At 43.7% G+C, this 14,684-nt stretch overlaps 1 protein-coding gene across 1 annotated transcript in view; it reads right to left on the minus strand.

Moving 5' to 3' along the window:
* Nucleotides 1-14,684, minus strand: part of SORCS3 (sortilin related VPS10 domain containing receptor 3) — a 962,887-nt gene that overhangs the window by 109,361 nt on the left and 838,842 nt on the right. The window lies entirely within an intron of this gene.

Here is a 14,684-nt window from a genome sequence, read left to right on the forward strand (position 1 = left end):
AGGCCTGTCCTATAGCAATTTTACTACAGGGGAGCACCTTGATCACGTATATACAGTATACGAGATCCGACTCGTCTGGGTAGGGGCAGGGCCAGATTAAGAACATCATGGGCCTGGTGCTGAGGATTTTGGTAGGGCCTTTTATAAACAATAAGTAAATAAAAATGCAAACATTTTTTTGTTATAACAAATTAAATTAAAGAGAGAGAGGGAGGATGAGAGAGAGAGAGAAAGGGGATGAAAGAGGTGTGAGGGGTAAGGGATCGAGGATGAGAGAGAAAGGGGGGGGGGGGGGTGAGAGAAAGAGGATGTGAGCATGTGTGGGAATGACATCAATGCAGCCTGGCCAAGGCAAGTGACCGAAGGCACAGAACCCAGAAGGAAGACCAGGTGAAGATGTTATTGCCCAGGCCCCACCGGATTGATCACAGCACAGCACTGGAGGGCTCAGTCTGACAATTCAAGTGTACCCTAATTATGGCCATTATGGCATAACCTACCCCAGGGCCTCTAAAAAGTAGTAATGTTCGAAAAGTTTACTACTGCTTTAATATCATGAGCCTCTCATGGGGCCCCCTACTGACCCTGTGGCCCATGGGCAGTGCCTAAGTGCATAGTTGTCAACATTTCAAAAATATTTTCAGGAACGCTTTTTTACAATTGCTATATTTAGAGTAGCTGACATCCCCTATGTTCCTCTATACATCACAATAGTAATTACAAAATTAAATAAACACTAATAATGGGGCAGAACAAATATGAGGACTGTGAGATTTCCTTTAGTTGAACTGACAAAAGTGTGCCCATTCTAGAGCTGGTAACATTGAGGATATTCAGTATAATTTTAAAGAACAGTTTTTGTGGGTAAGAGGCATAGGGGAGAAGTATGGATGGTATAAAAGTGGGAAGTATGTGCAGGTGAGGGAGAGGAATGTGGAGGGTCTAACAGTGGGCACTATGTACAGGAGAGGAGTGCAGAGGGTATGGCAGAAGGCACTATGTACAGGAGAGGAGTGTGAAGGGTATGACAGTGGGCAGTATGCACAGCAGAGGAGTGTAGAGGGTATGACATTGGGCACTATGTATAAGAGAACAGTGTGGAGGGTATAACAGTGAGCAATATGTACAGGAGTGTGGAGGGTATGACAGTGGGCACTATGTACAGGAGAGAAGTGTGGAGAGTAGGACAGTAAGCAGTAATTACAGGAGAGGGGTGTGGAGAAGGGTATGACGCTGGGCACTATGTATAGGAGAGGAGTATGGAGGGAATGACAGTGAGTAGTATGTACAGGAGAGGAGTGTGGAGGGTATGACAGTGGGCACTATGTATAGGAGAGGAGTATGGAGGGTATGACAGTGAGTAGTATGTACAGGAGAGGAGTGTGGAGGGTATGACAGTGGGCACTATGTATAGGAGAGAAGTGTGGAGAGTATGACAGTGGGCACTATGTATAGGAGAGGAGGATGAAGTAATCTGGGAAGGAAAAATGTAAAGGTTTGTGGAAGGATGTTTAGGGACTGCGTAGTGGTTAATCGGGCCATACATGGATTGAAATTACACCAATTAAGCAGAGACCAGCCATAGTCGATCTATGTATGGACTAGCTGGTTTTACACAAGTCAACCTATTAACCGACTTGAGTACAACCAGCCTGTCAGGTTTTCCCCAAAACAATCAGTGCTGCCAGCTATAGTTAGCAACACAAATCATTGTATTCACTGGCAGAACACAATAACACTGCGGGAGTGATTGCCCCATTCACAGCTCAGCAGGTGAGAGGGTGTGTAGGGAAAGGCTGGGGAGAGATACTAGTCAGTCCCTGGGTAGGCACTGGTTAGTATCAGAGCCAGATACACACAGGTTTCATACGCCACGATTGTTAGAACGAGAGCAATAATTCTAGCACTAGACCTCCTCTGTAACTCTAAACGTGTAACCTGTAAAAAAATGTAACTCTAAACGTGTAACCTGTAAAAAAATGTAAAGCATCGCTTAGTACACAACAAAAAATAGTGCTAACTTTAGTGGGTTTTTTTAATGAATGAAACTGTTTCTTTCCAAAAAAAAAGTTTGAAAAATTGCTGCGCAAATGTCATGTAACATAAAAAGTTGCAAAGACCACCATTTTATTCCATAGAGTGTCTGCTAAAACAATATATAATGCTTGAGGGTTCTGAGTAATTTTCTACTTTTACATGTAGGAGAGAAGTCTCAGAATGGGCCTGGGTGGCAAGGGGTTGATTATCATAAGTAATATACAAATAATTATTATAAGCACTGTGAGTTCATCCTCTCAGTCTGCTGCAGAGTGTTCCAGATTGTGTTTAAACTGGCCGCTCTGTATGTAGCTTCTGACAGGCTGCGCAAGCAGCCCTGTATCTCCGGAACCATAGATGATAGCAGCCCCATATTTTAACCAGTGCTGGAATGGGTCTTTAGCTACATACACCCCAAATGTGGGGTCTCTGTGACTCATGATCGCCGAGCTACAATCCTCAAAGTCAATCTTTATTTATTTTTTATTTTTATTTTTTTGGGCAAATGGGCCTATCTTGAGAAAGGGACCTGGAGCTGCAGCTCCAATAGCCCCTATGTTAATCCGGCCCTGGGTAGGGGGGTGCATTGGCGGATGCCGATTGGTGGATGAACGGTACTTGATGTCCTCTTGCACTTGCCGATCTTCAGGCAGAGAGAGAGAACTGCGATCTGCTTATGTAAACAAGACAGATTGCCGTTCTGACAGGTGGAAAAGGATGGAGTTTGTGTTCCTGCAAAGCAGGGAATATATTCCATCTCTTCCCCTAGTAAAAACATCTCACACACTACACTAAAACACTGGCTAGGCACACAGTTAACCCTTTGATTGCCCCTGATGTTACCCCCTTCCCAGCCAGTGTCATTAGTACAATGACAGTGCATATTTTTTAGCACTGATCACTGTATTAGTGTTACTGGTCCCCAAAAAGTGTCAAAAGACTCAGCGTCAGAATGTCCACCGCAAGATCCCCTCCATTACTAGTGAAAAAAATAGAATTTGAAAAAGAAAAAAATATCCCATGGTTTGTATAAGCTATAACTTTTGTGCAAACCAGTCAATATACGCTTATTGGAATTTTTTACCAAAAATATGTAGTAGAATATATATTGGCCTAAATTTATGAAGACATTTGATTTGATTTTGATTTTTTTATTAGATGGACATACATTTTATTTTTGTACAGCATCACATGACCGCGCAATTGTCAGTTAAAGTAACACAGTGCCGTATCGAAAAAAATGGCCTGGTCTTGAAAGAGGATAAATCTTTCCAGAGAATAAGTGGTTAAACAATGTTTGCTAATTCCAGAGTTTAGCTTTAATTATTTTTTTGGGAGGAAATTCTCCTACCTAGATTTGTGCAAAACATCATTCGGGTTTACAACCAGCTTAAAGGTTAACCTTAGGGAGTAGGATAGCCTGAGGGAAAAGAGTGTTGGGGACAGGTGATAGTTGCAGAAATACATGGGTGCTTACAGTGCGATTAACGTTTGTTCTTGGATCCAAAAATTCCCACGTCCAGATGTTCTGTGCTGAGTTTTTGGAGCCAAGAGCTAATGTAGTGGAACTTGTTATATGCAGCAGACGCTGTAATGGCGCTGCGTCCAAAAAATCTGCTACTAAATTACCTTTTTGTCTCCCAGCATCCAAAATTCCTTTCAACTCCTTAACTGCCAGAATCAGCTGTGTTAAAAAGCTCTTGTTAGTAAAGAATATTCTTATGGGTGGTAAAATCAGAGTGACAGCGAGATGACCTCATCAGTTTGCTGCTTCTCCATTCACTGCCCAGTCACAGGCTGGGGGAGGGACAAGACCTGTAAGTGTTACTGAACCCTGACAGACAGGACTAGATGGACAGAAATACAAATCCATTGTATTTCATATGTGCATTTAGAGCTTTAACCACGTCAGACCCGGAAGAATTTAACACCTTCCTGACCAGACCATTTTTTGCGACACGGCACTGTGTCGCTTTAATTGACAATTACGCAGTCGTGCGATGACACAGAAAATCAACGTCCTTTTTTTCCCACAAATAGAGCGTTCTTTTGGTGGCATTTGTTCACCTCTGCGTTTTGTTTTTTTGCGCTATAAACAAAAAAAGCCAACAATTTTGGAAAAACAACAATATTTTTTACTTTTTATATAATAAATATAAAAAATGTATAAAAAAAAACAAACACATTTCTTCATCAGTTTAGGTCAATATGTATTCTACATATTTTGGTAAAAAAATTGCAATAAGCATATATTGATTGGTTTGCGCAAAAGTTAAAGCGTCTACAAAATAGGTAATAGATTTATGCCATTTTTATTATTATATATATATATATATTTTTTTACTAGTAATGGCAGCAATCAGCGATTTTTATTGGGACTGTTACATTGCGGCGGATAGATTGGACACTTTTGACACTTTTTTGGGACCACTGACATTTATTCAGCGATTAGTGCTATAAAAATGCACTGATTACTGTGTAAATGTCACTGGCAGGAAAGGTGTTAAGTGTTCCCTTATTTGTGTTTCTAACTGTGAGGGGATGGGACTGACTAGAGGAGGAGCCAGATAGTTGTTTCTACTTAGTAGGAACAGGCTGTTATCAGAACAGGGATTTGTGCGTTTACACACACAAATCCCCATTCTGGCTCTGGTGCCCACGAGTGGGTACTCGCGGGTGGCCAATGTCGATTGTGCCCGGTGGAGATCGCACCCGCCGTGCGCACGCCTGCTAGGCTCTTGAAGGAGCTGCCGTACGGTCACAGTGATTCGCCCAGAGGTGCCATTCTGCCAATGTATATTGACATGAGCCGGTTGGCAAGTGGTTAACCCCTTGCCCTCAGACACACTGTATCAACAATCAAGGTAAAGAGCCTATGATGTAGGTTCTTTACTAAGTAATTAGCTGTGTCCAATCACAGCTGATCACAGTGTAAATTGGAAATGCCAGTTATCTCAATTCCTCCACTCACGCTGACAGTGCGTGGGGAGAGGATTGCCGATAGCTTTCTTCAGTGGGGACATATTCACTGATAATCCATGCCCTGATTATCAGTGCAGCTCCATCAGCGATGCCTGTTAGTGCCCACCAGGAATGCCTGTCAGTACACAACAGTGATGCCAATCAGTGCCCATCAGTGCTGCATTTCAGTGCCCATCAGTGCCATCAATCAGTGCCGCCTATCAACGGCCATCTGTGTCCCCATTGGAAAATTTCCCTTATTACTTTTCTGGGGACAACCTGAAATTTGTGTATGTGTGTGTTTTTTTCTATACTATTTTCATTCAATATTTGACATTGATAAAGATATTTAGTATTTTCCTAATTGAACTTAGTTTGATGTTTTTGATACGCTACGTGTATCCTGTGAAAGCAGCTTCCCTTTAGCAGGCATTCTACTCATCTTTTTTCTTTTGTATTAATACATCTGCTGCAGAGACTGCACTGGCTTGTGAGTATTTCTATGGTTTAAACCATTTTACTTCTTTTTTAGCAATAAAGAAATACAGGGGTTCTAATCACTTAAACTTTTTGATTTTCATTTTTCATTTTATTTAATTTTTTTTTTTTTAAACTGTAACTTGCATTTTTAAAATCAACTTTATTACTATCACAAGTGATTAAAAACATCTCTTGTGATAGCATGGGCCATGATAGGTTCTCTTTATGGAGAGATCTAGGGGCTTTTAATGACATTTTTATATAAAACTTTTCTGTTTTCATTTCAGACCCTAATTTGAACCTAGTGCTTATTTAATGCAATGCAGGCAGATCATGGCTGGTGTGAAGGTCCGAAGGATGCTGCACATAAATTCTTGAAAATATCCCAGCACCCTGCCTCAGTACGCCTCTGAAGAGCCCTGACCTCAGATGAAGTCAGTGGGCTACTTCTTGGGAGGAGTTATGCAAATATCCAAATGCCTTGATGGGTGAATGAAGGAGTGGGTGTTCCTAGGCAGGCTGCTCTTTGCATCGGTAACATCCACTAGGAATAGTACCCTATCACTGGTATCATTGGGAGCAATAGTGCCCCATTATTGGTATCATTGGTAGGAATAGTGCCCCATCGTTGGTATCATTGGTAAAAATAGTGCCCCATCATTGGTATCAGTGGGAGAAATAGTGCCCCATCATTGGTATCATTGGGAGGAATCGTGCCCCATCTTTGGTATCATTGGGAGGAAAAGTGCCCCATCGTTGGCATCATTGGTAGGAATAGTGCCTCATAGTTGATATCATTGGTAAGAATAGTGACCCATCGTTGTTATCATTGGGAGGAATAGTGCCCCATCATTGGTATCAGTGGGAGCAATTGTGCCCCATCGTTGTTATCATTGGGAAGAATAGTGCCCTATCTTTGGTATCATTGGTAGGAACAGTGCTCCATCACTGGTATCAGTGGGAGGACTGTGTCCCATCGTTGGTATCATTGGTAGGAATAGTGTCCCATTGTTGGTGTCATCTGTAGGAATAGTGCCCCATTGTTGGTATCAGTGGTAGAAATGATGCACCATTGTTGGTGTCAGTTGGCAGAAAAATATCTTGTATCAGTGGGAGGAATAGTGCCCCAAGGGCTAGATAAAGGCAAGCAAAGGGGCTCAGTTTGGAAACCACTGTGCTAGATGATACCTGATGTCCTCCAGCAATGAAATGACCCAGACTCTATCTGACGTGCTGCAGCTTCTTCACATTGCGAGAAGCTCACACTATACAAGAAATGAGGGTAAGCAATTTCAGTACAGAAAATGAGCCTGTATAAGGTGAGGCTAAAGGTGAGGCTGTGGTTAATCTTTAAAAATCTTTCATATCTGTCCAGAGTGCCGCTTTAATGGTACCAGCATCTGGAGTACTCTGCATAGACTTTAGGAAGCAAAGAAGCAAATATCCATGCTGGCTGAGTTATTCTGGGGTGCCAGGCTATGAAATACTGAAAGCGATTCACTTGGCTCAGACAATGTCCCTATCTGCAAGTTTATGAATATAAATTAAAGTGGAAATTAGCTTTCTCGAGTGGAATAAGGTGACTTCCCTGCAAATCCATTTATGACACATGTTCCGCGAGCGCTACCATTAAAGTTATGAGTGAAGAGTATAGGGAAGGAGCTGTGTAATAGATCTGTGTGACTAAAGTAAGTCTTCCATGATTTTTAATGAAAAGTACCCTTGTTCTGTGCCCTTCCGTGCAGTACTTCTTCAGCACTTTCTATCATCTCTTCTAGTAAGTATACAGTGGAAAATATAGATCCTGTCCTAGCAATTCCATCAAAATGTGTACATGTGACCTGAACTGTACCTGCAGCTCATGAAAGGATATTCCTGGTAGCCAGATACCAGGGCTCGAGTGCTGCGGGAACGCATGGGAACGGCGTTCCCGTACTATTTCCACAGCGGGAACGCCGTTCCCATTAGCTATCTGAGCCGGGCCGGCTGAGGCTATGCAGCGCGTAGTCCGCGCCGCTCCTCAGCCGCCGAGTGACTGTGCGTGCCCACGCCGAAGTCATGTGACCGGTTGCTAGATGCGGAGCGGCCCCTGCCTAGCAACCGGTCACATGACTTCGGCGTGGGCACGCACTGGCACGAGACCGTCAGTGTGACACACGCGCGCCGGACTGTCCTCCCGCTCCCCTCTACCCAGTGCCTCCTGTGGAAACAGCCGCTGCACTTTGAGTTTACTTAGTTCTTCTCCCCCCAGGACAGAAGGGAAGAGAATACCAGGAGGTCAGTCACTAGTAGTGTGTAAGTAAGTTGCATTCTGCAATACCCTGCCAAATTGCCAATACTCATCCATACTGCCAATACTCATCAATACTCTGCAATACCCTGCCAATACTCATCAATACTCTGCAATACCCCGCCAATACTCTGCAATACATACCCTGCCAATACTCTGCAGTACCCTATCAATACTCTGCAATACCCCGCCAATACTCTGCAATACCCCGCCAATACTCTGCAATACCCCGCCAATACTCTGCAATACCCCGCCAATACTCTGCAATACCCCGCCAATACTCTGCAATACCCCGCCAATACTCTGCAATACCCCGCCAATACTCTGCACTACCCCGCCAATACTCTGCACTACCCCGCCAATACTCTGCACTACCCCGCCAATACTCTGCACTACCCCGCCAATACTCTGCACTACCCCGCCAATACTCTGCAATACCCTGCCAATACTCATCAATACTCTGCAATACCCTGCCAATACTCATCAATACTCTGCAATACCCCGCCAATACTCTGCAGTACCCTATCAATACTCTGCAGTACCCTATCAATACTCTGCACTACCCCGCCAATACTCTGCACTACCCCGCCAATACTCTGCACTACCCCGCCAATACTCTGCACTACCCCGCCAATACTCTGCAATACCCCGCCAATACTCTGCAATACCCCGCCAATACTCTGCAATACCCCGCCAATACTCTGCAATACCCCGCCAATACTCTGCAATACCCGCCAATACTCATCAATACTCTGCAATACCCTGCCAATACTCTGCAATACCCCATCAATACTCTGCAATACTGTGCCAATACTCTGCAATACCCTGCCAATACTCTGCCAATACACACCCTGCAATACCCTATCAATACTCTTCAATATCCTGCCAATACTCTTCAATATCCTGCCAATACTCTGCAATACATACCCTGCCAATACTCTGCAACACCCTGCCAATACTCTGCAATACCCTATCAATACTCTGCAATACCCTATCAATACTCTGCAATACCCTATCAATACTCTGCAATACTCTGCCAATACTCTGCAATACCCTGCCAATACTCTGCCAATACCCTGCCAATACTCTGCAATACTCTGCAATACTCTGCAATACTCTGCAATACTCTGCAATACCCTGCCAATACTCTGCAATACCCTGTCAATACTCTGCAATACTCTGCCAATACTCTGCAATACATACCCTGCCAATACTCTGCAATACCCTGCCAATACTCTGCCAATACACACCCTGCAATACCCTATCAATGCTCTTCAATATTCTTCCAATACTCTTCAATATCCTGCCAATACTCTGCAATACCCTGCCAATACTCTGCAATACATACCCTATCAATACTCTGCAATACCCTGCCAATACTCTGCAATAAATACCCTATCAATACTCTGCAATACCCTGCCAATACTCTGCAATACATACCCTGCCAATACTCTGCAATACCCTGCCAATAGTCTGCAATACCCTGCCAATAGTCTGCAATACCCTGCCAATACTATGCAATACCCTATCAATACTCTACAATACACACCCTATCAATACTCTGCAATACATACCCTGCCAATACTCTGCAATACCCCGCCAATACTCTGCAATACATACCCTGCCATAACTCTGCAGTACCCTATCAATACTCTGCACTACCCTATCAATACTCTGCAATACCCCGCCAATACTCTGCAATACCCCGCCAATACTCTGCAATACCCCGCCAATACTCTGCAATACCCCGCCAATACTCTGCAATACCCCGCCAATACTCTGCAATACCCTGCAATACCCCATCAATACTCTGCAATACCCCATCAATACTCTGCAATACCCCATCAATACTCTGCAATACCCCATCAATACTCTGCAATACCCCATCAATACTCTGCAATACTGTGCCAATACTCTGCAATACCCTGCCAATACTCTGCCAATACACACCCTGCAATACCCTATCAATACTCTTCAATATCCTGCCAATACTCTTCAATATCCTGCCAATACTCTGCAATACATACCCTGCCAATACTCTGCAATACATACCCTGCCAATACTCTGCAACACCCTGCCAATACTCTGCAATACCCTATCAATACTCTGCAATACTGTGCCAATACTCTGCAATACTCTGCCAATACTCTGCAATACCCTGCCAATACTCTGCAATACCCTGTCAATACTCTGCAATACCCTGTCAATAATCTGCAATACCCTGTCAATACTCTGCAATACCCTGTCAATACTCTGCAATACCCTGTCAATACTCTGCAATACTCTGCCAATACTCTGCCAATACTCTGCCAATACTCTGCCAATACTCTGCAATACCCTGCCAATACTCTGCAATACCCTGCCAATACTCTGCAATACCCTGTCAATACTCTGCAATACTCTGCAATACATACCCTGCCAATACTCTGCAATACCCTGCCAATACTCTGCCAATACACACCCTGCAATACCCTATCAATGCTCTTCAATATTCTTCCAATACTCTTCAATATCCTGCCAATACTCTGCAATACCCTGCCAATACTCTGCAATACATACCCTATCAATACTCTGCAATACCCTGCCAATACTCTGCAATAAATACCCTATCAATACTCTGCAATACCCTGCCAATACTCTGCAATACATACCCTGCCAATACTCTGCAATACCCTGCCAATAGTCTGCAATACCCTGCCAATAGTCTGCAATACCCTGCCAATACTATGCAATACCCTATCAATACTCTACAATACACACCCTATCAATACTCTGCAATACATACCCTGCCAATACTCTGCAATACCCCGCAATACATACCCTGCCATAACTCTGCAGTACCCTATCAATACTCTGCACTACCCTATCAATACTCTGCACTACCCTATCAATACTCTGCAATACCCCGCCAATACTCTGCAATACCCCGCCAATACTCTGCAATACATACCCCGCCAATACTCTGCAGTACCCTATCAATACTCTGCAATACCCTATCAATACACTGCAATACCCTGCCAATACTCTGCAATACCCTATCAATAGTCTGCAATACCCTGCCAATAGTCTGCAATACCCTGCCAATACTATGCAATACCCTATCAATACTCTACAATACACACCCTATCAATACTCTGCAATACATACCCTGCCAATACTCTGCAATACATACCCTGCCATAACTCTGCAGTACCCTATCAATACTCTGCAGTACCCTATCAATACTCTGCACTACCCCGCCAATACTCTGCAATACCCCGCCAATACTCTGCAATACCCCGCCAATACTCTGCAATACCCCGCCAATACTCTGCAATACCCCGCCAATACTCTGCAATACCCCGCCAATACTCTGCAATACCCCGCCAATACTCTGCAATACATACTCTGCCAATACTCTGCAATACCCTATCAATACACTGCAATACCCTGCCAATACTCTGCAATACCCTATCAATACTCTGCAATACCCTGCCAATACTCTGCAATACCCCATCAATACTCTGCAATACCCCATCAATACTCTGCAATACCCCATCAATACTCTGCAATACTGTGCCAATACTCTGCAATACCCTGCCAATACACACCCTGCAATACCCTATCAATACTCTTCAATATCCTGCCAATACTCTGCAATACATACCCTGCCAATACTCTGCAACACCCTGCCAATACTCTGCAATACCCTATCAATACTCTGCAATACTCTGCCAATACTCTGCAATACTCTGCCAATACTCTGCAATACTCTGCAATACTCTGCCAATACTCTGCAATACCCTGTCAATACTCTGCAATACTCTGCCAATACTCTGCCAATACTCTGCCAATACTCTGCCAATACTCTGCCAATACTCTGCAATACTCTGCAATACTCTGCAATACTCTGCAATACTCTGCAATACTCTGCAATACTCTGCAATACTCTGCCAATACTCTGCCAATACTCTGCCAATACTCTGCCAATACTCTGCAATACTCTGCAATACTCTGCCAATACTCTGCCAATACTCTGCCAATACTCTGCCAATACTCTGCCAATACTCTGCCAATACTCTGCAATACCCTGCCAATACTCTGCAATACCCTGTCAATACTCTGCAATACCCTGTCAATACTCTGCAATACTCTGCCAATACTCTGCCAATACTCTGCCAATACTCTGCAATACATACCCTGCCAATACTCTGCAATACCCTGCCAATACTCTGCCAATACACACCCTGCAATACCCTATCAATGCTCTTCAATATTCTTCCAATACTCTTCAATATCCTGCCAATACTCTGCAATACCCTGCCAATACTCTGCAATACCCTGCCAATACTCTGCAATACCCTGCCAATACTCTGCAATACCCTGCCAATACTCTGCAATAAATACCCTATCAATACTCTGCAATACCCTGCCAATACTCTGCAATACATACCCTGCCAATACTCTGCAATACCCTGCCAATACTCTGCCAATACACACCCTGCAATACCCTATCAATACTCTTCAATATCCTGCCAATACTCTTCAATATCCTGCCAATACTCTGCAATACATACCCTGCCAATACTCTGCAACACCCTGCCAATACTCTGCAATACCCTATCAATACTCTGCCAATACTCTGCAATACCCTGCCAATACTCTGCCAATACCCTGCCAATACTCTGCCAATACCCTGCCAATACTCTGCAATACTCTGCAATACTCTGCCATACTCTGCCAATACTCTGCCAATACTCTGCCAATACTCTGCCAATACTCTGCCAATACTCTGCCAATACTCTGCAATACATACCCTGCCAATACGCACCCTGCAATACCCTATCAATGCTCTTCAATATTCTTCCAATACTCTTCAATATCCTGCCAATACTCTGCAATACCCTGCCAATACTCTGCAATACATACCCTATCAATACTCTGCAATACCCTGCCAATACTCTGCAATAAATACCCTATCAATACTCTGCAATACATACCCTGCCAATACTCTGCAATACCCTGCCAATAGTCTGCAATACCCTGCCAATACTATGCAATACCCTATCAATACTCTACAATACACACCCTATCAATACTCTGCAATACATACCCTGCCAATACTCTGCAATACCCTGCCAATACATACCCTGCCAATACTCTACAATACTCTGCCAATACTCTACAATACATACCCTGCCAATACTCTGCAATAACCTGCCAATACTCTGCAATAACCTATCAATACTCTGCAATACTGTGCCAATACTCTGCAATACCCTGCCAATACTCTGCAATACCCTGCCAATACTCTGCAATACCCTGCCAATACATACCCTGCCAATACTCTGCAATACCCTGCCAATACTCTGCGATACCCTGCCAATACTCTGCGATACCCTGCCAATACTCTGCGATACCCTGCCAATACTCTGCGATACCCTGCCAATACTCTGCGATACCCTGCCAATACTCTGCGATACCCTGCCAATACTCTGCAATACCCTGCCAATACTCTGCAATACCCTATCAATACTCTGCAATACCCTGCCAATACTCTGCAATACCCTGCCAATACATACCCTGCCGATGCTCTGCAATACATACCCTGCCAATACTCTGCAATACCCTATCAATACTCTGCAATACCCTGCCAATACTCTTCAATACTCTGCCAATACTTATTCCTGTTTGTGGGATATTTTCTAATGGGCTGTGTAACAGAATTTGGAACAGGGTGTATTTGTGGTAGAAATTCCCTGCGAGGGAAAGATCATCACCCATTGTGTTGATTGTTTTGTTTGACACGTTATTTTGTTTTTGTAAACTGGCACTTTACAATAAATGTTGTACTGTATTTTCTGTGCAGTATATATGCATATGAGCGTACCTTTTTTTTTTTTTTTTTTTGGTGGGGGAATGGATCTTGGGTGGGAGTTCCCACACTTTTTTTCCCAGGACTTGACCCCTGCCAGATACTATTATAAAATAAGGATCTGATGAGATGAAGTCATTAGACTGGAGACCAATGGTATATCTTGACACAGCTGGCACTGGTCAAATATAGTATTTCTTGAGCTTCAAGAAAAAAAGCTCACTTTTTATTAATGTGTTCTGTTTCCCAGGGAATGGGGAAGTCAGGGTCGGCACAAGGGGTGAGCAGGAGGCGTGGCTGCTCTGGGCACTGTGGTATCATGTGAGGTGGTAGAGGGGCACTCGTACTCATTTACATAGGGGGAGAGTAATCTGGGTGCCCTCTTGGTAAAGGGGACTTCCAGATTCTAAAAAGCCACCACCAGTAGACCCCCACAAACGCCAGCCAGGGTTGTGGAGAAGAGGCTCCCCTTCCCAAAAGAACCCCCCATGTTGAGGGCATATGAACTGGTATGGTTTCCTGACCTGCCAGGCTGCATGCTCGGATAAGGGTCTGATAAGGATTTTTAGGGTGACCGACCCCACCCTATTTTTTGTTTTAAGTTTGGCATGGGGGTTCCCCTCAAATCAAGACCAGAAGGGCCTGGTATGGATGGGGGCACTCCATTTTTTTCTTAATTTTTCATTGCTGCCCATTCTTCTTTTTTTAACATTCAGCTGCCAGTGGGGAACCCCGCTGTCAGCTGATGACTCATCAGTTGCTAAGGGTACAGCAGCTGTCTGCTCCTTAAAAACCATGACAGTTACTGGTTGTAAGGAAACCGGCGGCCACCTACTCATTAACAATGTGGTATTTACTACTGGTAATAAATATGTCAGCTACTACCAGGAGTTAAATTACTGCATGTTTTCAATACTAAAATACTGCATGACTTCATAAAATAACTCATGCTGTATTTTAGTAGATTTTTTTTAGTGAATGCCAAAAAACGTTTTGAAAACCGCTTTGTAAATGCAGCCCAAAGTGACCTGTTAGAGCACCTGAAGGCACATACACAAATTA

This window comes from Lithobates pipiens, unplaced genomic scaffold (genome assembly GCF_037356315.1).
Source record: "Lithobates pipiens isolate NorthernLeopardFrog02 unplaced genomic scaffold, aLitPip1_a1.2 Scaffold_25, whole genome shotgun sequence".
Lineage (NCBI taxonomy): Eukaryota > Metazoa > Chordata > Amphibia > Anura > Ranidae > Lithobates > Lithobates pipiens.